General features: G+C 34.5%; 1 protein-coding gene across 7 annotated transcripts in view; it reads right to left on the bottom strand.

Annotated features, from left to right (window-relative positions):
* Nucleotides 1-26,733, bottom strand: part of MANEA (mannosidase endo-alpha) — a 551,677-nt gene extending 524,944 nt beyond the window's left edge. For 2 of the 7 annotated variants that reach the window (XM_086317688.1, XM_086317685.1), the window contains exon 1: nucleotides 26,515-26,666. The gene's annotated coding sequence lies outside the window, so the exon portion shown is untranslated. Of the gene's footprint in view, nucleotides 1-7,885; nucleotides 7,904-26,514 lie in introns of those variants that run through there. The other 5 variants (XM_086317689.1, XM_086317686.1, XM_086317687.1 and 2 more) reach the window with 4 other exon arrangements.
* Between the last annotated feature and the right edge of the window lie 513 nt (nucleotides 26,734-27,246).

Below are 27,246 nucleotides of genomic sequence, written 5' to 3' on the forward strand. Positions count from 1 at the left end.
TGTGAAGAATTTATCTTTGAGTTAACTAAAAAGTAGGCTACACATGTAGTGAGAGAGACTCATCCCTAGCCATCATAGAAATGCAAATCAAAACTCACATATGTCAAAATAGTTATCACCAAAAAGTTAACAAGTAACGAATGTTGGCAAGAATGTGGACGAAAGGGACAGTTGGTGGGATGTAACTTGGCGCTGCCACTATGAAAATAGTATGGAGGTTCCAAAACCGAAAAAGAGAACTACTTTGTGATTCAGCAATTTTCCTCCTGGGTACATATCCCAAGAAAACGAAAATACTAATTCAAAAAGATATATGCACCACAATGTTCAGATAAGCATTATCTACAATAGCCAAAATATGGAGATAATCTAAGTGTTCATCAATAAATGAATGGATAAAGAAGGTGTAGTATATTTCTTGGAATATTACTTGGAATATTACTTGGCCATAAAATGAGAATGAAATTCTGCCATTTGCAACAATCTGGATGGACCTTTAAGGTATTATGCTTAGTGAAATGTCAAATAGAAAAAGACAAATATTCTATGCTATAATATATATGTGGAATCTAAAAAAAAAAGTAAAATAAACAAACTTATTTTGTTTGAACAGACACAGACTTACAGATACATAGAACAAATTAATGGTTACCAGTGGGAAGAGGATATGAGAGAGGGGCAAGATATGGGTAGGAGGTTAACAGATACAAACTACTATTTATAAAATAAACAACCAAAAGGATATATTGTACAGCAAAGGGGAATATTGCCATTTTTTGTAATAATTTTAAATGGGGTATAAGCTATACAACTATTGTGAACCATTATGTTATACAGCTGAAACTAATGTATTATAAATCACTATACTTTAATAGAAAAGAAAATAAAAAATAAATGTAAGATCTAAAACATAGAGAAAAATGAAAAACTTTACAAACTTAAGGTTTGCCCAGATTTATAGATAATAGTCAAAACACAAGGACCATAAAAGAAAAATTGATAAGCTAGATTTCATGACTACATCTTCCTTTTTTTTAAAAATTTTATTTTTAACCTTTACAATATTGTATTAGTTTTGCCAAATATCGAAATGAATCCACCACAGGTATACCTGTGTTCCCCATCCTGAATAAATCTTCTATTTAAAAAAAAAATAAGTCTCCTAAAATTGAAAGGTAAAACATAAGCTTGGAAAAATATTTCCAATATGCTTGTTTGACAAGACTGCACATTTAAAATATTTTTAGAAATTTTATAGTTCCATAGAAACGGGAAAGACTAGAGATCTCTTCAAGAAAATTAGAGATACCAAGGGAACACTTCATGCAAAGATGGGCTCAATAAAGGACAGAAATGGTATGGACCTAACAGAAGCAGAAGATATTAAGAAGAGGTGGCAAGAATATAGAGAAGAACTATACAAAAAAGATATTCATGACCCAGATAACCACGATAGTGTGATCACTCACCTAGAGCCAGACTCCTGGAATGTGAAGTCAAGTGGGCCTTAGGAAGCATCACTACAAACAAAGCTAGTGGAGGTGATGGAATTCCAGTTGAGCTCTTTCAAATCCTGAAAGATGATGCTGTGAAAGTGCTGCACTCAATATGCCAGCAAATTTGGAAAACCCATCAGTGGCCACAGACTGGAAAAGGTCAGCTTCCATTCCAATCACAAAGAAAGGCAATGCCAAAGAATGCTCAAACAACCACACAAATGCACTCATCTCACACACTAGGAAAGTAGTGCTTAAAATTCCTCAAGCCAAGCTTCAACAGTACGTGAACTGTAAACTTCCAGATGTTCAAGCTGGTTTTAGAAAAGGCAGAGGAACCAGAGATAAAATTGCTAACATCTGCTGGATCACTGAAAAAGCAAGATAATTCCAGAAAAACATCTACTTCTGCATTATTGAATATGCCAAGGCCTTTGACTGTGTGGATCACAACAAACTATGGAAAATTCTTCAAGAGATGGGAATACCAGACCACCTGACCTGCCTCTCGAGAAATCTGTATGCAGGTCAAGAAGCAATGGTTAGAACTGGACATGGAACAACAGACTGGTTCCAAATCAGAAAGGAATAGGTCAAGGCTGTGTATTGTCACCCTGCTTATTTAACTTACATGCAGAGTACATCATGAGAAATGCTGGACTGGATGAAGCATGAGCTGGAATCAAGATTGCCGGGAGAATTATCAATAACCTCAGATATGCAGATGACAGCATCCTTATGGCAGAAAGTGAATAAGAACTTGAGTCCCTTAACAAAAGTGAAAGATGAGAGTGAAAATGTTGGCTTAAAACTCAACATTCAGATAATGAAGATCATGGCATCTGGTCCAGTCATTTTTTGACAAATAGATGGGGAAACAATGGAAACAGTGAGAGACTTTATTTTATTTTTTGGGGGGGGAGCTCCAAAATCACTGCCGATGGTGACTCCAGTCAGGAAATTAAAAGACACTTGCTCCTTGGAAGAAAAGCTATGACTAACCTAGACAGCATATTAAAAAGTAGAGACATCACTTTGCCAACAAAAATCTGTCTAATCAAAGTTATTGTTTTTCCAGTAGTCATGTATGGATGTGAGAGTTGGACTATAAAGAAAGTTGAGCAGTGAAGGATTGATGCTTTTGAACTGTACTGTTGGAGAAGACTCTTGAGAGTCCCTTGGACTGCAAGGAAGTCTAACCAGATCATCCGAAGGGAAATCAGTCCTGAATATTCTTTGAAAGGACTGATGTTGAAGCTGAAGCTCCTATACTTTGGCCACCTGATGCAAAGAACCGATCAGTGGAAAAGACCTTGATGCTGGGAAAGATTGCAGGCAGGAGAGAAAGGGGACAAAAGAAGATGAGATAGTTGAATGGCATCACTGACTGATTGACATGAGTTTGAGAAGGTCTGGGAGCTGGTGATGGACATGGAAGCCTGGTGTGCTGCAGTCCATGAGGTTGCAAAGAGTCAGACATGACTGAACATCTGAACTGAAATGAACGATAGTTCCATAATTCAAAGAAAAACTATCCAAATATGAAAAATAGATATAATACTTGAATAATATCTTCCCGAAGTAAGATATGATAATCACATGAAAAGTTTAGCATTAGTGATATACATATTTAAAACAAAGAGTAACATGAAATAGCAGGTCATACACAATTGAATGGCCAGAGTTAAACAGATTGACAATGCCAATTGTTTCTGAGATCTAGGAAATCTGAAATTCACATATATGACTCATGGAGGTACAAAAATATTAGACTACTTTGGAAAACAGTTTGACCATTTTTTATAAAATTCAGCATCCACCTATATTCACTCAGCAATTTTGTGTAAGAGAATAAAAATATATACATGTCTACAAAGATATTCATGTTTTAGCAGCTTTATTCATAATAATCAAAAGAGGAAAGCAATACAAATATCCATCATTAAATGATAATATATTGTGGTATATTCCATAGAATGAAATACTACTCATCAATAAAAAATAACAAAATAATGTTACAAGCAACACCATTTAAAGAAAATGAAAAAGAGCTGAACAAAATATTAGCTTTCAGAAAGTACAGTACACACAGTATGATTATATTAACATGAAATTTATAAGTGTCAAAAAATCTAAAATAGAAAATAATCTAAAATAACAGAATCAGATCAGTATTATCTAACTGGGTCAGGGGATGGGAAGTGTTAAATGCAAGAGGTGAATAATAAAACTTTTTAGGCTGAGAGAAGCCTTGTATCTTTGGTAGGGAAGTGGCCGTATGGTTGCATAAATTTGTCAAAAACTCATTAAATTTTGTGCATGACTACATTTTCTTACTCGTAAATAAAGCTTGCTTGTAAATCAAGAAACATACTATTGTTTACATTTGTGTCATACACATCCTACATCACGTTCCTCTTCCTCCCACCACACACACTTTTGGTTTTCTTCTAACATGCATGCTATATATGCTTTGCGTGTGAGCACAGTTGTGTTCGACTTTTTGCAACCTCATGTATTGTAGCCCAACAGGTTACTCTGTCCATGGAATTTTCCAGGTGAGAATACTGGAGCAGATTGCCATTTCCTTCTCCAGGAGATCTGCCTAACTCAGGGATCGAACCCATGGCTCTTGCATTTACTGCATTGGCAGGCAAAATGTTTACCACTGCAACACTTGGGATCCCATCCATATGTTTTAAATTTACATTTTATTCTCATTCCAGAAAACCAACATTCATTTAACTTTATTATTATTATTAAGGACCTGCTTGGAATTTGGCTATCTTCCAACTGTTCTACTCTTGGCAATGTGTCAAGCAGGGAAAGATCTCTTCCCTACATTTATCAGTTCTCTGTACAATAAACAAACAAAAGACATGATATAAATGTCAGGCAATGATGAATTATGAGCAAAAAAGAAACTCAGGTTACAGAAATAGAGTGATGGGTGTGCAATTTTTGACAGTGTATTTAGGAAAGCACTCTCTGAAGAGGTGATATCAGCTCAGACCTGATCATGAGAGGCACAGCAAGGTGATATCAGGGCAAGAGTGTTTCAGGCAAAGGTAAAGGCTTGTATTAAAGTTGTCACACTGCCAAGACTTTCAGAGGATATGATGTTACAAGTATGTTAAATAACACTCATATCAGCTTTCAGGGTAGGTTGATGATGCTGAAATAATTTCAATTCATTTCATTATTAAAATCTTAAGTGTGAGAATGCATCGATACTAGCATCAATCTTCTAATTCATATAATTCCCAACTTTGAAGATCTTATTGATTTTTCATGTCATTACATTTGGGCTAAGTCAATGTCATATTCACGAGACTTTTAGAACATCCTAGCAAAGATATAAAATGCCCTTGAAATTTTGGCTTTTAGAAGAATGTCTTATAGAAAATGTATGATTTTTCCTCTCTGCTCTGTATAAGAGCCTGGATATCTTGTTCTTCAAAGAGTTTTACAGTATTGTTTTTCCTGGTTGCATCTTCAGTTTAGTTCAGTCACTCATCATGTCCAACCCTTTGCGACCCCATGAACTGCAGCATGCCAGGCTTCCATGTCCATCACCAACTCCCAGAGCTTGCTCAAAGAGAATCGGTGTCCATTGAGTTGGTGATGCCATTCAATCATTTCATCCTCTGTCATCCCCTTCTCCTCCTGCCTTCAATCTTTCCCAGCATCAGGGTCTTTCCAAGGAGTGGAGTCAGTTCTTCATATCAGGTGGCCAAAGTATTGGAGTTTCAGCTTCAACATCATTCCTTCCAATGAATATTCAGGACTGATTTCCTTTAGGATTGACAGGTTTGAACTCCTTGCCATCCAAGGGACTCTCTAGAGTCTTCTCTGACACCACAGTTCAAAAGCATCAATTCTTCGGTGCTCAGCTTTCTTTGTGGTCCAATTCTCACATCCATAAGTGACTAAGATGTATGTATCCATATATGACTTAAGATGACTAAGATGAACAAGGTTGTGTCTTAAGTCTATTAAAAACACTGAGTAAGATCCTCATATATGTCAGTTTTATACTAGGCACTTTACTTATAATAAGCCTTAATGCTTATGTGTGCATATATAGACACACACATACATATACATATACCTGTACACATATATATAAATATCCACACATTCATACATTTTGTATAAAATATTCAATATTTAATAAAATATACAATACTTAAACATTGTATAAAATATTTGTATGCAATATTCATCTACATTTAAATATGTATACACACATATCAATTTTATATGTGTACATAAATTTTCCATTTGCATACATACTATATAAACATTTGCTATATATCAAATATGTGTCTATACCTGTACATCAAATTTGGTATTTGTCAAATTTATGTGAGTATATACATATACACATGTATATATTGCAGACATATATCTATTATATACACATACCATATATATTTTTTAAACAGGAAAATGGACACTGAGAAATGTTAAATAATTTGCCTAAGACCAAGAAAGATTTTGTTCCCAAGTTCTACCTTCAAACTTTAGATTCGTTGTAAGCCAAGAACATAAATTCCCTTTGCATTCACTGAGGACTTACAATAAAAGTAGGTAAAACATAGTGTTTGAATAGTGAAACCACCACTTACGTCAGATCTACCCTTTACATGGTAAGTTATAAAGTATTAATACAATGCCAAGAGTCTGGAGGGAGAAGGCAATGGCACCCCACTCTGGTACTCTCGCCTGGAAAATCCTGTGGACAGAAAAGCCTGGTGGGCTGTAGTCCATGGGGTAGCTAAGAGTCAGACATGACTGAGCGACTTCCCTTTCACTTTTCACTTTCATGCATTGGAGAAGGAAATGGCAACAACTCCAGTGTTCTTGCCTGGAGAATCCCAGGGACGGGGGAGCCTGGTGGGCTGCCATCTATGGGGTCGCACAGAGTCGGACATGACTGAAGTGACTTAGCAGCAGCAGCAGCAGCAAGGGTCTGGAGGAGATTTTGAAGAGGTTATGTTTTATATAATGTTATTTGTTTTATATGCATGTACAATTCCTCCTTTGGCATGGAGGAATATAATTATAGGAATGGGAATATCAAATGAGAACTTTAGGCATCATTTTAGAAACACTCAAGCTAGAAGTTGCTGTGAATTGTGGTTGGCAAAACTCAAACTCTGTAAAATTCAATCTGATAAATCTTGTAAACATAGGCTGACATGAAAACAATTTGCTTTATCTGTGCTTCTGATAATTATATCAGAAATACATAAATAATTCTTACATAATTGAACTCCTAAAAGTAAGTCAGAGTATTATGCATTTCAGTGAACCATTATATAGAGCTAAAATATTTTGGAGTAAGAAATACAATGTTTTGAAAACTTAACAAAGCTAGGATTCCCTGGTGGCTCAGTTGATAAACAGTCTGCCTGCTACGCAGGAGACCTGGATTCAATCCCTGTGTCAGGAAGATCCCCTGGAGAAGGAAATGGCAACCCAGTCCAGAATTTTTGCCTGGAGAATTCCATGGACAGAGGAGCCTGGTGGGTTATAGTCCATGGGGTCAAAAAGAGTCGGGCCAGACTGAGTGACTAACACTTTCATTTTCAATAAAGGAAGTATCTCTCAACTTACCTTAATTAAAGCTAGTATATTACTCAATGGTTTCTCACGTTGCCCAGTGGTAAAGAATCCATCTGCCAATGCAGGAGGTGCATGAGGACACAAGTTCAATCCCTGAATTGGGAAGATCCCTTGGAGAAGGAAATGGGAACTCGCTCCAGTATTCTTGCGGGGAAAATTCCATGGACAGAAGAGCCTGGCAGGCTACAGACCATAGGGTTACAAAGAGAAAAACATGATTAAGCGACTGAGCACACACACACATTATTCAGAGATATTTAATTTCCAATGGTGAGAATGAAGGGGATTTTGGAAGACTGTGAGTTTGTGCAGCATAAAGATAAGATTCAACTAGAAATATAATATTAGTAAAATAAAGAGTATTGATATATATTGGGTAATAAGTATAGGCTGGGACATGTTTTAAGTTCTTTATATCAATTAAGTGACATGAGACTCCTGATTGACGATTTCCATAGTTGTGGAACCTAAATTCAGAGCGGTCAGGTGACTTACTCAAATTCATACTAATGGTAGAACTGACTTCACAGCTTGGTTTTTCAACCAATGTGCTACAGATCACGACTCAAAAATTTGTGTATAGTATAAAATGAAGTTTGTTTTTTCTGAGAAATGCTGTACATAATATCAAACTCCCAAATTATTAATAATAAAGACAATAGAAGCATTGTGATAAGCCATTAAAATAATTTTGCTGAATATTGTACAAAATTGATACATTTGGTAATATTTTTAAAGTAACAATTTGTATAACTTACCACAACAAACCTTGGATTCTTTCCAGGAACATTCACTAGAGGGGGAAAAAAAGCAGGGATGTGAGGGATCACATAAGCCCCAAGCTACAGAGAAAAATGGGGTGGAAAGAAATCACTGAGGGTCACACGGAGTAACTGTGTTCCAAATTTCCAAAGATCTCGTATGACCTAGGCTATGATATCTGACCCAAGAATATCTGTGAACTTGCCTGCTGTCTACACAGGTTTGTAATCACGTACCATAAAGTTTCACTTACTTAAAAAACAAAAACAAGCAATGTATTGTGTTCAGGCCTGACTGCACCAATAGCTGGCTGGAGACCTGGGATATTATTTAATCTATATGGACTTGAGTTTCATTATTTATATCAATACCTGCTTTATTAGTATTATTGAGTTGTTTGATTAACAGATAACATGTTGTCACTAACACTTCAAAATTTTGTGTTGCTTACAGGATGATGAAGAAAGATTTAAAAAAAATGCTGATGTGTTTCTTCAATTTTGAATGCAGGCAGACAGGAACAAAAGGCTTGTAGAATTAGCCTTGTGACGGATGTCTATTTGTTTTTACAAAATCTAAAAACAAACCAAAACATGTGTGCAATCAGAGAGTCTAAAAAAAAGAAAATGATGGCTTACACACAAGCATGCCTTGGAAAGAATAGAGTCATTTTAGGTGTATATAGTATGACTGAGAACATCTTTTGACAAATAAAGCAATAAGCAAAGTTACTTTCAAAGCTTTTGTAGAAATTATGAAAAACCTCTATGCCATAAATTAAAGACATTAATTAAAAAGGGAGTGTTATTTACACTGCTAAAAGTACTTAGTTTATAATTTTCTTTTTTTCTTAGTTATAATTTAAAGTATTAATTCATGTGTTCTATTAGTACTTATTTCCTTTATCTCAAAGTATCTCTACTTAACTGCATCTTTTTTCCTGAAACAATGTTTCAGATATTTGAAACGATTATAGAAAAAATGCTGAAAAATTATGGGAAAATTATACTTAGCAATTATATAAATTTCAAAATTATTTCCTTTTTATGTATGAGTAATCACGATACCCTATATCTTTTGACAATGTCTCTTCTTATGTCATCTACTGAGTTACCTTGTCACAACTTTCATGCTTATTTTAATACTTGTGTAACTTATTCTTCCCCTTTGTATTCTTCTCAGTTACCATTTAAGGTGCTATATTAGAAATGATACGTTAGTCCAGGTAATCAAAGCTCTTCATATTTTTAATACAACTAATTTTGGATTTACCAGAAAAGTTATCAGAATTATTTATAATCAGATCAGATCAGATCAGATCAGTCGCTCAGTCGTGTTCGACTCTTTGCAACCCCATGAACTGCAGCACGCCAGGCCTCCCTGTCCATTACCAACTCCCGGAGTTCACTCAGACTCATGTCCATTGAGTCAGTGATGCCATCCAGCCATCTCATCCTCTGTCATCCCCTTCTCCTCCTGCCCCCAATCCCTCCCAGCATCAGAGTCTTTTCCAATGAGTCAACTCTTTGCATGAGGTGGCCAAAGTACTGGAGTTTCAGCTTTAGCATCATTCCTTCCAAAGAAATCCCAGGGCTGATCTCCTTCAGAATGGACTGGTTGGATCTCCTTGCAGTCCAAGGGACTCTCAAGAGTCTTCTCCAACACCACAGTTCAAAAGCATCAATTCTTCGGCGCTCAGTCTTCTTCACAGTCCAACTCTCACATCCATACATGACCACAGGAAAAACCATAGCCTTGACTAGACGAACCTTTGTTGGCAAAGTAATATCTCTGCTTTTGAATATGCTATCTAGGTTGGTCATAACTTTCCTTCCAAGGAGTAAGGGTCTTTTAATTTAATGGCTGCAGTCAACATCTGTAGTGATTTTGGAGCCCAGAAAAATAAAGTCTGACACTGTTTCCACTGTTTCCCCATCTATTTACCATGAAGTGATGGGACCAGATGCCATGATCTTTGTAGACTTCTAATTTCATAGGTGTATTAGCTTTTCACATCACAGGAACACAGTGATATCTACTAAGTCAAATAAATTTTTGGAACAGATTATGGTTTTGGGGCAAAAGTATGGATTTATTGCATTTATTATTTTTATTATATATGTAAATTAGGTGCACTGTGAAATTATTGTAGTATAGTGTTCAACAATCATCACAGGTAGTATATCTGCTAGGGTGGCTTATATTTAGCCACCCTAAATAATCGATGATTGTGAAAGCTGGACGTGCTTGACACACTGTTCTGTTTTCCACTTGGACGAAAGACTTTGAAAGTGATGAAAAGGAAAATACTTTAATAATGGAGACAGGACTACTCTCTCCTTATGAGTGGGGGTAAAACATTTGTTTCAAATCCACAGGTGTCTCCTTCACATATGGCTATTTCTTTTCTTTTTACTTTTTTTTTTTTAATTTACTTCTACAAGGTTTGATTGAAATAGCATAATTCTATGTGACGTTTTCCCCTGATATATCTTGAATAACTTTGCTTAAGTGTGAAATATTTAAAAAAATGTCATATATGAAACGAATTGCCAGTCCAGGTTCGATACACGATACTGGATGCTTGGGACTGGTGCACTGGGATGACCCAAAGGGATGGTATGGGGAGGGAGGAGGGAGGAGGGTTCAGGATGGGGAACACATGTATACCTGTGGTGGATTCATTTTGAGATATGGCAAAACCAATACAATATTGTAAAGTTAAAAAAAAAAAAAAAAAAAAAAAACAGTGGGGGGGGGAATGTCAATTGATTTGCAAGTTTTTGTTTGCTTATTTGTCTACTGCAATAGGTAGTTGTGTGTTTTCTATTATGAACTATGAAACTCCATGTTTGAGCCTGGCTCTCTTCTTGTTTCTTTAATCACATTTTGTTGTGTGAGTATCTTGTTGTTTCTGTCAGTGACACACACTTCTTAAAAGTAGAGGTCATTGTCACATTAAATCAAATAGGAAAAACTTTTTTTCTAATATGCTGGTGATTAAAACGATTACAGAACATTTTTCAAGTTTGTACATTCCTGTATTCAACAAGAATGCAACATATTTCTGGTTATACTAAGCAGGAAATGCTATACAAACTTCCAACACAATATTTTCTTTCAAGGGAAACACATTAGCTCCTCAGGCCCAGGGAGAATGCTTGATAGGAGGAAACAGAAAATAATAATAATAAAGGAAAGTGTGGCTATATAAATTTAGGTAACAACTTCCAGGCACCATTCACACTAACATATAAAGAGTATATACCAGACCATAGTCACTCAAATAATAAATTGGGAAGGTTATAAAACCTTTTATTACACAGAACAAAGTATATGTAGTTAAAAAGCACTTTGCAAAAGCTATTTTGAAGACAGCCTTAGAAGAACTTATCTACATTAAAAAATAAGCAAGATTTTGATTTTTTCAGCATATGCACAATTTTGTACAATAACAGTGAGGTAAAGAACTAACTAGAACAATGACAATAGCGTCAGGAATAGTGTATGTTTGAAGCAGCAAACGTTTGTAATTTAAAGATTGAATTCTGAATGAATTCAAACCAATTCTAAAGACTGATTTGCAAATGAGTCTGGAGCGAGGAAATACTTGGTGTGATGTGGTCAATATAGGTGAAACATGGGGACTGGATTTATAGATTTAGAATAAAGAAGAGGACACTCCTACATGTGTGAAGTAGTATTCTGGTCACACCTGACCTTCTTATGCCACCAACGATAATATATAACAATGACATCACACTCTCCTCATGGTCAATATGGACAAGGATACTCTTTACCTGTAAGTTTCCTCAACACAGAGCTCCTCCAAGAAACTACTAGCCGATCAGCATTGCCTGTGAGTGGAAACCAATTAGTCATCTCTGACCTACTTATTCAGTAATGAGGATGGATTTGAATAAATCACAATAAAACACATTTGTAGTTATTCCTGTATTTTTGTGATGAGTTGAAGGCTCCTGTGAATGTGCTTCCCTCAGCTTCCTGTGATATAAGGTGCTGAGAGTTCTTATGTGCTTGATGAGGGTAGAGAAGGTGGCCTAGGGGACTAATGAGGGGCTTCTCAGGGTAATGACCTTGACAGAGAGGGAAAGTGATGGGAGAACTGATACAAAAGGAGAATTATATTGATTTTGAGATCCAACAGTGCTGATCTCAGCAGGACCCAGACAGCAAGATAGAAACTGGCCAGTGTTCCCTACGAGTAACTTCTTGAACTTTAAGAAAATAATTTTTAGTTGTTTAATTTTCTATTAGTTCAAACATATGCTATATGCATCTTATTATATAGATATCTTTTTAAAAACAAATTTTAATATCCCAAATGGCATATTTAGTTGCTAAGACATAACTTCAGTATAGGAACAGAAGAAAAGTTCATGTGCAAAAATAAGAGAAGCACTTGCATGTTGAAAGGTGACAGAATACGAATATTAGCAAATAAAATGCAGATTTTGGGTTAACAATATATTATTATCATTTTCAGCTAGGATAATAATATAATGACTTTGTTTCTTCCTGGTGAAATTTTACAAATTTGAAAAAAGTAGTTTCTTAAAGATTCTATAAATAAAAGGGTTACAGTTAATTATATGAAATATCAGAAATGAAACATATATGTGTGTATATATATATGTATGTATGTATATCATATATATATATATATGAATAGTTTTAAAATCAGGTCTAGAAAATCACTTTATACTCCAGATATCAAGAATAAAATAGTTATGGACTGTAGCATGTGTTCTGGAGAAGGCAATGGCACCCCACTCCAGTACTCTTGCCTGGAAAATCCCATGGATGGCGGAGCCTGGTAGGCTGCAGTCCATGGGGTCGCTAAGAGTCGGACACGACTGAGTGACTTCACTTTCACTTTTCCCTTTTATGCATTGGAGAAGGAAATGGCGGCCCACTCCAGTGTTCTTGCCTAGAGAATCCCAGGGACGGAGCAGACTGGTGGGCTTCCGTCTATGGGGTCGCACAGAGTCGGACACGACTGAAGCAACTTAGCAGTAGCATGTGAGAAACTAGCTCACTGCTAATTCTGAATACATATAGAACAAGGAAATTGATTTTGAAATTTAAAAATTTATTCAACATGAATCTAATAAACATTGGGTAAAATATCCTGAAATATCTTTTTTTTGATGGACTTTAAGATATGATTTAGGCTTTTCCATACCTAAATACATGGGGGGAAAATCTATAGATGATATAAATTTTTGCTTGATTTTAAAAATTTTAAAATACATTTCCTTACAGATATTTGTTGGATTCCCTGTTTTACATTCATCTTTTCAAAATTACATACATGTATAAATCTATTGACAATGGCTAATGATTATGGTAAAAATTCTCACACTCATGCTTACTTTCCTAAATATAGGTTTCTGTAAATTTTGTCCCAAACATGTCCTGTCTAGATGTTAAATCATTGCTTAGCTGCATTTGATACAGAAGACAATGTTTGAAATTAATTTGTGAATATACTATTTTTTTCTCACAAACTGTGGTATTATATAAAAGTTGATATTAATTTTTAATGTATGCTTGTGTTAAGGTCACTACTAACCATTTGATGTAACAAGCATACATCACTAGTTTTTGTTACATCAAATGGTTATTAGTGATCTTTTGTAAGATTTTCAAATAATTGATATAGCCTCTTAGTTGAACAATTCTTGCCTTCAACTACTGTTATTTTTTTCAAGAGCAACAAAGCAATAATATACAGTTATTTGTAAACAAACCTAAACAATGTAACTCCTTTGTGAAATGCAAAAGGTAATAAAGCAAGTCTTTATTTCATAAAGGTAGGGGACAAGGCATAAAAAGTATATGTAATTTGTTTGTAGCTCATAAAGAGGTGTTGGTAGAGTCAAGAAGTCAGATTATCTGCTTCTTTAAGCATAAAACCGTGCTTTTCAACAAGCAAACTTCACATGGAATAAATAGGAGTAACAGAATTTCCTGTTTAAATACTGTGATTTGGGATAAAAAATGCCCCACAGTAAAGTGTAATTAAATCTTCAAATTCTTTAATGTAGTTTAGTTTGAGAATTTAAGATGAATTTAACTTTTAAGATTAAAAAATGGACATCTGAATTCACTTCATTATCACTTTGATGTGCAAAAATTATGGAGGAACTCACTTCCAGGAAGACTTCAAGACACTCTTGTTTTTGAAATAATGATTCTCACTCCTACTCTTCCTTCAGATGAGGCTGTTTTGACAGCCTGAGTGGGTGGAGTGGAAAAATAATGTTTCATGTAGCCATGTAATACTTCAGGTAAAGAAAGGACTTATGAAAAATATCCTGTTCGAGAGAAAAGCAGATAGACACAAAGGAACTGCCATTTTTCAGAAATCATATTTTTCAAATCACCTTTGTTCTCCTACCTATCCTCCTTTCTTGAAGCAATGTCTGAGTTTTTCTTTGCCAACAGCTAAACTAAAGTGAGAGAAAGTGGAGTGATCAGCTTCTCAGGAGGTCTTGAACTTGAGCCAGTTTGTCTGCATGACTATGCATGAGAGATGGCAGAGATATGACAGCACTGCTGTCAGAAAGGCAGTGTTTGGTGTCATGATCTCAGTCTGGTCACATTCCTTTTCCTTTGGAGTGGGTTAGGATAACTAAATACGACTTGAGAGGCAGGGGTGGGATAAGTTTTAAATGCACACACCCAGATTTTTTTGAATGTTGTGACTAGTTTAGTTCCTTTAAAAACAATAAAGTCTGTGCTAACTCATATAAAATCACTTTGAAGACCTTTGGGTGGAGTCTCACTAATATATAAGAGAAAGATTAAGAAGGATAAAATTTGTATTTACAAAGGTGAATTTTTATCTTTATGAAAAAGTGGTACTTTTATAACATAATAATTTATTTCCCTGTTTCACTTTCACACTCATAAATGATGGGCCTTTTCCTTTATAAAAGATGAAAGAAATCTAAAACATTTATTTTCTTAAAGAAGATATATGCTCTTACAGTCCCTGTTTTACAGATGAGGAAAATAAAGGTCAGAGGGGTTAAGTGTCTTCCCAGGGTCACACAGCTAATAAATACTGGAGTCAGATTTCAAACCCAGGCTGTCTCCCTCCAAAGTCTACACAATTAAGCAATTCACTGTACAAGTTAAATACTTGAGAGTTCTGGGAGAGACATGAAACTAAAAGGAAACTGATTCACAGACAGACAAATAGACGTCTTTACATGGTTAACGTTCATGGGTCTAAGAGGAAAAGAGTGAACTTGAAAAGTTATAGTCAAAGAAAAACCATTACAGTTTATAGTTTTCGAGCCAGGGAATCCCCAGGTCATGGCTAGTTCAAGGGTAACCATGAACACGGTTGTTGTAGAGAATGGTGTTGGAAATTAAGTCTGAGGTTGCTTGATGAATCTCTCATGTGAATATTGAATTTCCACTGAAACAAATACTGGATTTGAATTTGGTCCAAAATGAGGGGGAGTAGGACAGGGTTAACCATATGGTTTGGCCCAAAACAGAGGCAATAGTCTACAGAAATGAACTTATAAAAATTTGGAAGTGACTAAGGGAGATTTATTTTACAGCAAGTGAACTGCAGCCATCAGAAATAGCCTTAAATTTAAATAGAAAGACATGATAGGAAAATTAATTTAACACATGCAGTTAATCTATAAATGAACCAGGACAGCGACATAAACCTGAACAGATACTTCTTTGGGGAGAAGACTTATAAAAATTGATATATAAATTAAGACAAGACAGAAATTTCCCCTCCTATTAAACTCATCCCCTATCACAGGTCCTTAGTGATGTAGCATTACAGAAATGATGGAATAATACTAACTAGATACAAACTATGCTAATGACAAGCTCACAGGCCCATCCTTAAATTAATACTATTTTCCACAGCTCTCCACCTCTATAATCAAGATACACTTATGGAGCTGATTGAAATAAACAGTCACGCTCTGAAATGTGTCCCCAAATTATCATAAATGGCAAATGTAACAACAAAGTAGTAAAGACATCGCCTTGTTCAAGAACTCTGTGGTGTTTATAGATGAATCTCTGAAATGCAAGAGATATCCTGAGTTCCAATGAGGTTCTCTTTTTAATATTATATTTTGAAAATGAGAAAATGCACATGAATTTTTTTAATCTGCTCCAGGGAACTCTCATAGCTTTTACTGTCTGCGTTTTTAATGGTACTCCCTGACTGCTCACACTGCTGGAAAGCCTGGCATTGGGGACAGAAAAGCAACGTACCGTGGTCAAGAGTAACTATCATAGCAGTTTCACTCCAAGCAGGCTCTTTGCCCAAAGTCCTAATTCAAGTGTTGCTAAAGAGCTCTCCAGAGGTTGTAAAGAAAGGCAATTGCAAATGTGGAGCCCACAAAATCACTTTTATTTGCTTTGAAGTATACTTATGGAAGGTCTTTCATTCTCCTGTTCTTTCTTGTTAGGTCCCTAGTCTGCAAAGTGGGCAAGGCAGCACCCTGCTGTATTTGACGACGAGGCCAATTGCAAGAATGATAGACCAATTTATTACTTTTCTGAGATATATTCACCAAGTACAAGAAACCACACTATACTCCAAAAAATATCTTGTTTTCACATCTAACAGATGGATTATAATTTATAGTAATAATTGATTCATGATAAATGTATAATATTGCATTGGTGTTCTAGATGGAAGTGCTTGCACAGTGAAAGTAATGTCAATTTTGTTCATACATTTATTTGCATCTACTTTAATGTTTACTTTTTTAGAAGTACTTGCATTTAAGCTTTTTTCTTTTAATTGACTTTATTTTTTAATGAATTTTTATTGGAATAGAGTTGATTTACAATATAGTGTTAGTTTCTACTACACAGCAAAGTGAATCAGTTAGATTCTTTTCCCATATAGGTCATTATAGAGTACTGAATAGAGTTCCCTGCGCTTATACAGTAGGTTCTTATTAATTGTCTATTTTATGTATAGTAGTATGTATATATCAATCCCAAACTGGGAGATTGGGATAAGCCTTTTTGGTTTTAAATCATAACATCATTTATTTGCAAAAATAATATAATTAAAGGGATTCAAAGGGATTTGAGACAAATATTCCTATATTCCCATCATTATTCTCCATAATACATTTTACTTCTTAATGACACTGGCATGCCTACTATTCAGCATTAAGTGTAGTAGTATTCTATATGGACTTTACATTTAACCAGGCTTTTCCTCCCAGTTTCTTATCACCCCACATTATAGATATCCACTGATGCCAGTATCAATGATTAAGTAAATCATTCCTTTTCTGTTGCTTTAATATATTGCTTTGTTGTATATTAAATCTCCTTATATATTTAGATTTATTAGTGGACTTTCATTTTTGTTTTGCTTACTGGTTTGACTTTTTATTTTTAACACTGGTGACATCATGATAGCTCTTAAGATCTTTTTGTTCTTTACATTTACTACAAAATGTTTCTGACACAAAAATAGAATACAGTAAAGCCCATGAATGCTTTGCCATCTTTGTTTTATAGTTTTCATATTATTCTTTGCAGAGTTTTCTTTCATCCTATTGTCTAGTTGATTAATCATATTTTCTCTATTGCATTTTTAACTCATTTTCAAGTTATTGACTCTATATTATTCTAATGATAACACAGTGTTTATAATTTCATTTATACACTTGATAATAATACACCAAAAATGGCAAACAGTAGATTAGAAAGGACCAGCAAAGACAGAAAACAGCAACAGCAATAGTAACAACAATCACAGCAAAAGAACAATGGGACCATAGCTTCTGGAATTCCTAGAAAGTAAAAAATAAATGGCCAATGTCTATTCTACTGTTATTTAGAATTTCTGTCATTCACATTTTAAAACAATCAAACTGGACACAAGATTCACTTCAGTTTCAAAAACTCTTATTTAATATATTTTTACCATACTGTAAATTACACTTATAATCAATTTATATTTAACTATATAAGATGTCCCATCACTGATAACATTTTTCCCTCTTCCCTCATGTTGAAAATAGAGCATATTTTTTTCTAAACATGTTGTTGAAATGTCTTTTAATCTTGCATTATATATATGCACATAACTTCCCTTTGCTTAACAGTATAATATTCTTGGGCCCCAGTCTTCTTGCTCAAGAATGTATAGATTAATTACAGTGCTTTATGGTTTTCAGCATTGCAGATTTAACGTCCCATGTTAGACTGCTTTTCTTTTTCTTGCCTTGTCTTTAAGTCAGGATGTGTGTGAGATTCCCTTTATCACTTCAAAAGTTTCAAGGCACATAGATAGGCTTTTTGTCTTTTTGCTAATCCTGAGTGAAAACTTTCAACTATCATCAGATCAGCAAATATTTCCCCTCTAGAAGTTTGTCTCCAGTTTTCTTTTTCTTCTTTTAAGTTGTAAAATATTTTTATGAGCCATCTCCTCAATTTCTCCTCCAAGACTTTTAATTCTCTCTTATCCCTGGAATTTTGCTCACTGTCATAAGTTTTTGATCTTCTAGACCGTTGTTTCAGTTCTCAAGAGTGTGCATCTTCTCATTAAGCTTTTTGATAAGAACCCCCTATCATTTTAAAGTTAATATTATAGTGATCTACTTGAAAACTTTATTACTGCTGTTTTTGGTAAAGTTTTACATTCTCCCTAAAACACTCATGTTTCTCAAGTGATGCTGACTCTGCTAGTGCAGGAACCATACTTGGGACCACTGCTTTAGGTAAAGGAATCCTTGATTCCTTTTGAAAATTTAAATCTTTCAGAAAGCAATGATGCATTTAATACATTCAGTTGTTCACATTTTATTTGGTACTCTTGTTTTTGCCTTTTCTAAGGAAAAAGAAGTGACATTATTTTTCTACTCTGCTTCCTTCTAAAGATTTTAAACAGGAAATGCACACTGGTGGGTTTTTCCATTAGTTATAGGGTGGATGACCAGTACTGAAGAGCTGAAGCAGTGTGATTCCCTGCCAAAGATGCGCCATAAAGCAATGTCACCCTTACTTCATGATGGTCTGTGATGAGTGATCTGTAGAATGGATAAAAGCAAACTAGCTGCTGTGTGACATTTGCTTTTATTACTGTAAATGATATCATGTGTTTGCATTTACTTTAAAGTTGATCAAATGTAACAGGAGACAGTGTTGACAGATGCTGAAAAGTGTTAACCTTTCCTTTCATCTTTTTTGCTTATGTGTATCATGTACCATAGGCTTCTCAGATAGTTTTATTAGCTGATATATGAAATGTTGTACAAAATACTCGCACAAAGAATTTCACTCTTAGAAAGAATTATCTGTAATTCTATAAATGATACAGTCAAACTGTATGGTTCATGTATGGTAAACCAGATTCTTTAACTAAATAAAATCGGCCTATATAAAAGTACATTATTAAAAAATTAGTTTCGAATGTAAGTCCAGGCATGCAGGTAACTGATTTATACTAGATGTGATTTTCAATAAATTTAAGTCAATTGATTTATGTGAATTGAAATGCAGTTATTTCTTAAAATTTGACACTAAAATTTCAAAGGTTATATTATTTTTCTTATGTATTTACTAATCTAAATGGACATAATACAGAACAATTGTTTATAGGCTTCTCTTCAAGCAGATGGAAGGATTCTGATTTATCCTATGAAGTTAGTGTAGCATCCCTTGGAAAATTATAAAGACACTCTGTCTATAATACTGTACATATATATCATATTATAAACCTTATTTTGTACTGAAAAAATTGGAAAACATTTTTCAGCTGTAAATTGATGGATTTTAATTTTCATCATTGTTGCCTTGAAATTCCACTTTTAAATCAGAAATACATGATAGAAAAAGTTGACTACTTGACCTTTTTAGCAAGACAAAATCAAAGAAAGCTTTTAATTGTCCTGAGAATATTTTATATTTTCATTGCTTTTTCACTTCTTTAGTGTCAGGTGAAGCTGCTCAGTCTGCCTTGGGATCATTGTTAAAGAAGAGAAGCTATTCTCCAACAGAAGTTGAGGAGAATCACATGAAGAAACAAAGAGAAAATGGGGCAGATAGTACAGGAGATATATATATATATATATATATATATATACACACACACACACATATATAGCAACAATAAAATCAGAAATAAAAAAATGAAAGACAAAATAGCCACAACAGAAATACAAAGAATCATAAGAGGTTACTATGAGTAATTATATGCTAATAAAATGGACAATCTAGAAGAAATGGGCTAATTCCTAGAAATGTATAACCTCCCAAGACTGAACTATGAAGAAACAGAAAATATGAACAGACCACTTACCAGCCATGAAATTGAACCCATAATAAAAGCATTTCCAACAAACAAAAGTCCGGGACCAGATGGTTTTTCAGTTGAATTCTACCAAACATTTCAAGAAAATTTAACAGTTGTCTTTCTCAAAACTATTCTAAAAAATTAGAGGAAGGAATGCTTCTCAACTTACTCTGTAAGACCAGCATTACCCTATATTAAACAAAAGCAATACTAGAAGAAAAAGCACATCTAGACAAATATCACTGATGAAACTAGAAGCAAAAATCCTCAGCAAAATATTAGTAAACAGAATTCAAAAACACAGTATTACATCATATACATGTTTAAGTTGGATTTTCAAAGATGCAAATTTTCGCAAAGATGGCACAATATCTCCAATTCAATCAACAGGATACACCACATTAACAAATTGAGAATAAAAACTATATGATTGTCTCAACAAATGAAGAAAAAGCTTTTGAAACAATTCAGGTTCCATTTATGATAAAAACTCAACAAAGTGGATATAGAGGGAACATACCTCAGTATAACCACATACGGAAGGCCACAGCTAATGTCATACTCAAGGGTGAAAAGCTGAAAGTACTTCCTCTAGGACAAAGGACAAGACAAGGATGCTCACTGTGGCCACTTTTATTCAACATAGTATTAGAAGTCTAGCCATAGTAATCACATAAGAAAAAGAAGTAAAAGGAACCAAATTGTAAAGGAAAAATAAAAAATCTCACTGTTTGCAGATAATACGATGTGATATTTCAAAATGATATTAGCAAAATTAGCAAAAATTGTAAAAAAATCCTGCCCAAATCCTACTAGAACTTTTCAATGAATTTGATAAAGTTGCAGGTTACAAAACTAACATACAGAATCTGTTGTATTTCTATACACTAACAAAGAAACTATCATAAAAATTATTAAAACAGTAAGAAAATAATCCCACTCAGAATTGCATCAAAAACAATAAAATACTTAGGAATAAAATAAGTCTAACCAAGGAGATAAAAGACTGGTACTAGGAAAATTATAAGACAGTAATAAAAGTAATGAAGATGACACAGAAATGGAAAGATATACAGTGTTCATGGACTGGAAAAATTTAAATGGTTAAAATGACCATACTACCCAAGGCAATCTACAGATTCAAACAAATTCCTATCAAAATACCAGTGGCGTATTTCATAGAACTAGAACAAATAATTCAAAAATTTGTATGGAAACATAAAAGACCCCAACTAGCCAAATCAATCTTGAGAAAGAACAGATCTAGTGGTATCACACTCCCTGATGCCAAACTATACTACAAATCTAGTACTAGAACACATGAAAATGACACATAAATGAATGGAACAGAATAGAGAGCCCAGAAATGAACCTACGTTTATATGGGCAATTAATCTATGATAAAGAAGGAAAGAACACACAGTTGAAGAAAGATAAGCTCTTTAGTAAGTGATGTTGGGAAAACTAGATAGCAACATGCAAAAGAATCAAACTGAGCTACTCTTTCATACTGTACACAAAAATAAATTCAAAATGGGTTAAAGAATTAAGTGTAAGACATGAAACCATAAAACTTTTGAAAGCAAACTTAGGCAATACGGCCTTTAACATTGGTGTTAACAATACTTTTTTAGGATATGTCTCCTAAAGCAAGAGAAACAAAAGGGAAAATAAAAAAGCAGGAATATACCAAACTGAAAACCTTTTGCACAGTTAAGGAAACTATCAACAAAATGAAAAGACCACCTATTAAATGGAAGGAAGTATTTGCAAGCAGTATATGATGATAAATGATATCAAAATTATATTCATAACATATGCAATTTAATATCAAAAATAAACATCTTAAATTTTAAAATGGGGAGGCTTCTGTGATAATGATGTAAATTAAAAATTTAGTGGCTCACAACATCATAGAGAAACAATGTACTTACCAAATTAAAAATATTCATGGAACATGCCTGTAAATTACTTGGCTGTGGCATACATGAGACTCATAAATGCATGAAAACCGAGTCAATATTATAAGAATTAAAATAAAATTCACAATTATTAAAAGCTATACATTTCCTCTCCAAATAGAAGAAGAAATTCTTTAATTTGGCAACATGCACTTTTTTGTCCCTTTGCCTTTCACAAGTTAAATTTTACAGTTCTGGTAGCTAGACAAGCAAGTTATTTTGACAACAAATTTTTCTGCAACAGGATTTCTCTGTATGAAGAAAAAATATCTAAAATAAACAAGATAGCTGAAGGAAGAAAGAGGGGTAAGAAAGTTCTATACAAGATCTCTTCTGGAGTTCTGAATTTTTAAATTCTCATTCGGGACACAGGTGTAATATCTTAGACCAGACAGTGAGAAACTGGGTTTTGTGTGAGCACAGCCAAAAAGAGAGTTAAAAGCCAGTCCTGGAGAAGTCAGAGGCAGCTCAGTTTATTTCTTGAACCTAAGATGGATCAATGCTGGTCTCCCAAACTTGAATTTAATAACTGGAAGTGCAGTCATACATTTACATTCACATTGTAGTCATATACCAAAAAAAGAAGCCTGTCTTTCCCAAGCTTTATTTTTCTGATGTAAGGGCAAAACTTCTTAGATAATCATAGCTAGAAAACCACTTTCTTTTTATCTTAGACTTTGGGAGAATGGTGGACACACTGAATCATATAATTTCTAAAGCACACAACTTACAAAAATGAATGGAGAGCAGGAGAGTGTGACAGATTTTATAAATCAACTTTAGGGGAGAAATCATTTCACAACCTACAGAATTTGAGTAGTAACTTTGTTTTGTGGGTGTCATAAACATAGTTCTAATACCTTTCTATTTTCTTATTACAAGTGTTGATGAATAGGTTTTTGGTTGTCTTGTCAATAGATTAGATGAGTAATAAGCTGAATGTAGCTGTCAGCCAAGTTCTTATTATGTGTAATATTATTGACTTTTCAATTTTCTAACCACAGAGAATTTGACTCATAAGACATACAGGAGGGTAAAAGACTGAAGATATTAGGATGTCTACGTATAACCATATTTAGTATATATGAAAACAAAGAATGCAAAAAGTTTAAAATAATTTGAAATTAAAAAAAAAAAATTTGAGGCATAGATTCTATTTTTTCACCTAGTCTTTTATTTATGTGAAAGTACTTTATATGTAGAATTTCAGATGTGAAAGGAAACCTCAGATCAAATTGTCATATCTCTATGACATATAGGGAAAGAAAACTCACAGGAAAAGTATTTATTTCATATAAGATTACATATCTCTTGGTCTTCCCTGATGGTTCAGTGGTAAAGAATCTGCCTGCAGCACAGGAGACACAGATTTGATCCCTGGTTTTGGGAAGATCTCCTGGAGGAGGAAATGGCAACCTACCCCAGTGTTCTTGCTGGGAAAATCCCAGGGACAGAGGAGCCTGGAGGGTCTACGGTCCATAAGGTAACAAAGAGGTGGAGGTGACTGAGTGACTGAATGCGCATGCGCACATGCGCATGCAGGCACACGCACCGCCCCCGCCCCCACCCCCACCACTCCCCGCAACACACACACATTTCTTAGCAATGACAATTCTAGAATCTCGTTCTTTTGGATCCCTAGCTGCTATTCTTTTTCATATCATTTAACGTTTATTTCTGTAATTACTTTTAGTAACAGGGTTGAGGGAAAGCAGATCTATTGTTTATAATGGCAGTCCATGAAAAGAAGTAAAAAAAAAAAAATTCTTATACACTAGGAGAAGAGGGCAACAAAGGATGAGATGGTTAGATGGCATCACCTACTCAACGGACATGAATGTGAGCAAACTCTGGGAGATGGTGAAGGACAGGGAAGTCTGGCATACTGCCTCCCATGGGCTCACAAAGAGCCAGACATGACTCAGCGACTGAACAATAGCAGCAGTCCTTAACCAGACCACTTCTTTTCTTTTTCTGCTATTTAACATCTAGATAACCAAAGCTAGAAAATAGATTCCTTTTCATGTTAGAGTTTTGGAAGAATGATGAACTGCATCATGTAATTTTAAAATCACATTTCACATAAAAACGATTGGATAAGTAGGCAGTTTAACAAGTTTTATAAATCATGTTTTGGGGAAAAACAATTTAAAGATGTAATTATATGATAGAAAACTATTAATTCAATTAAAAGATAAAGAGAAATAGTAACTTTCCTTTAACTGATCCTTGTATTACTGTACCCACATGACTTCATAGCCATAATCTTATACTAATGACATACCAAAAGGCATCTATTAATACATATTTTTTATATTTTACTCTAAATTCCTCATAATATGATGTTTATTCAACAGTTTTCTTCTAATACCTTGCTCCCTTTTCTAGTACAATTGGTCTTTTTTTCTTTATCAAGATATTTTCATTACTAGTTCCCACTTAGCCTTCTAGAAAGCTTTCTGGTTTTTCATGGCTCTAAGTGACTAAGATGTGCCTTAACACTGAATTCTAAGTGGTACACAGATGGTTCAGGGTTGGCAAAATTTTCATTCAGTAACAAAGATCCCCAGGATTTGGGGGATTTAACACAACAAAACTTTTTCACCCATGATTCATTTCCAAAGCCTGTTGGAGGACAGACTTCATGTGTAATCACTCAAGAGGGAAGCTGACCAAGGCAAGACTGAGGCTGAGAGGCCTCATCTCAACACAAGCTTTCACAATCACTGAGACAGGAGAAAGGAATGTGATGAATTGAGTGAAGGTTTTTAAAGTTTCCTTGTAGAAGTGACACATGCATTTTGAATCTCATTTCAGTGCCAAGATGAAAACAATAGCTGTCTCTAACTTCAAAAAGGGATCTGCTGGGAAATGCAAACTTACTCTTTGCCTAGAGAGAGAAAACCAGAACATTTATGATAGCAGATTGTGTTCTATGTACTCAAACCTTAAATTCTATTATCATATTTTGTAGTAGGCAGGATTCTGAGGAGACTTCACAGTTGTCATCCTCTGAAATATAGTATCTCCTGTAAATATATTACAAAACTATCTCTAAGTATGATATTACTCTCATGATCAGGCTGCCTTAGATGGCAAAGCTGAAGGGATTTTGTAATTAAAGTTCCAAACAAGTTGATTTTGAGTCAACCAAAAAGAATATTATGTCAGATAGGCCTGTCTTAATCAAGTTATAACTGTTAAAAAAAAGTGTGTGGACATTCCTGCAGAAACAAACTCTTTTTTTCCAGCTTTGAAGAAGTAATCTGGCATGTTGTGAGAAGGTCTGAGAGGATTTTGGAGAGGGCCACATGGCAAGGAGCCAAGAAAGGTCTCTAGCTAACAGGTAGCCTAAACTGTAGCCTAGGAAGACACTGAGCTGAGAATCAGACTAGATATGCCTAGGCTCTGGGAACACAGAACCTGTGAGTAAGGAAATGCATGTTGTCTTAAGCATTTGTGAAAATTTGTGGTTATACAGTAATAAAAATAATAAAAATTTTCATTCTCATTAAGAATCATCTATTTCATATATTTTTTAAATTTAATAGATTATATATTTGAGTGTAGTTTTAGTATTGATTGCTAATTCCTTCATTTCCCAAACAATATTGTGTGTCTATTATGAGCCAGCAATAGTGGTATTGGTAATAGCCCAGTAAATACATCAAAGTTTTAAAGTTTCTAAATAGAGACTATAAATAAATGCACAATTAATAAAAAAAGACTTGCTTTTTATAAGTCAGTCTTTCATGAAGTAGACAGTGATTCATTCAATCATTCCACTAATAGTTCTGAGTGTCTACAGTGTTCCAGAACATGGGAAGAAGTTAGGTTTTATAAAATAGGTGACACATGGCATAGTTTTTAAAAAAGACTTGTGTCTGCCCTGTATTAAATAAAAAGATGAAAAGAACATGTCTTGACATGTATACAAACAGTGCAAGCCCTTTATGAGATGAAGGGCAAAGTAAATTCTCTTTATCCTGAGGATGGAAAATGCCAAAATCTAAGCAGCAAAAGGAGTACTGGTGTTGGAGGAGGGGGCTCCTTTAAATCTCAATCCATGAGTGACTTTGATATTATTCTACCTGGATCTGAGAACAGCAGAGGTTAAGAAAATTTTAAAAAATGTCTCTGTAGGATTTGGTCATTATTCATTCTTCAGAGGATTTTAAACATAAGATCTCACTTAGGATGGCCCAGGCCCACAGACCCCAAGGTGGTTTAAAATTCCCCAGTGAATTTCATTCCTGAGCCTCTAAGACTCAGAGCAATGCAGATAAAGAGCGGCTGAACAGAAAATATCAGAGGACTGTATAAATCTTACCTTAATTTTCTTGGAATTGTTTCTGGCTTTATCATAAGTTTTTAAGAATGTTGTATGGAAGTCAGTGACAGGAATAAGGACAAGAACTAACCACCCCTTTCTGTTTTCCAGCTTCAGTCAATCAAGAGAACGCATGCTGTCAACAGCCTTCACCTCAGATATCTAGTCAAGCAGGCTCAGCCAGAGATTGATTCACAGTTGAACTACGTTTTCACATGATTAACCGACTCATTCACACCTGAGCCACATTTTAAGGGTGGAATGGGGAAGCTTTCACTTTTGCAGCCCATGCTCTATCAGTCTTGTGAACAGAGGCCTCCTGATGACACTGCTCTCAATCTTGTGCTGTTTACTAACAGAAATTAACTTTCTAGGGGAAAAAGAGGTTAACTGCTAATTTTGTTATTTAGCATTTAATTTTGTAACATGAATTTCATCTTTAAATATCAACTCCAAATTCAATTTTTGATTTGCAACACCTGAAAATTAAATCTATACTCTCAAATTGAACAAAATCAGTTTCAAATCTGCAACTGAGGAAGTGATCTGAAATAAATTGAATCTAGGACCCCTCTTTCTCACTGACAGTTTTGGCATTTTTGTAGGGAGTGTGCAATATGTGGCATTCCATAGTAGGAAGGTAAAATGGATAATTATCCCTTCTAATCTGTTAAAATATCAACCTCATAGAAAAATCATCCTAAGAATGCATATAAAATTTTAAATTTGATT

The sequence above is a fragment of the Bos grunniens genome, chromosome 9 (assembly GCF_055505025.1).
Source record: "Bos grunniens cultivar Pamir isolate PY7600 chromosome 9, Bosgru_T2T1.0, whole genome shotgun sequence".
Classification (NCBI taxonomy): domain Eukaryota; kingdom Metazoa; phylum Chordata; class Mammalia; order Artiodactyla; family Bovidae; genus Bos; species Bos grunniens.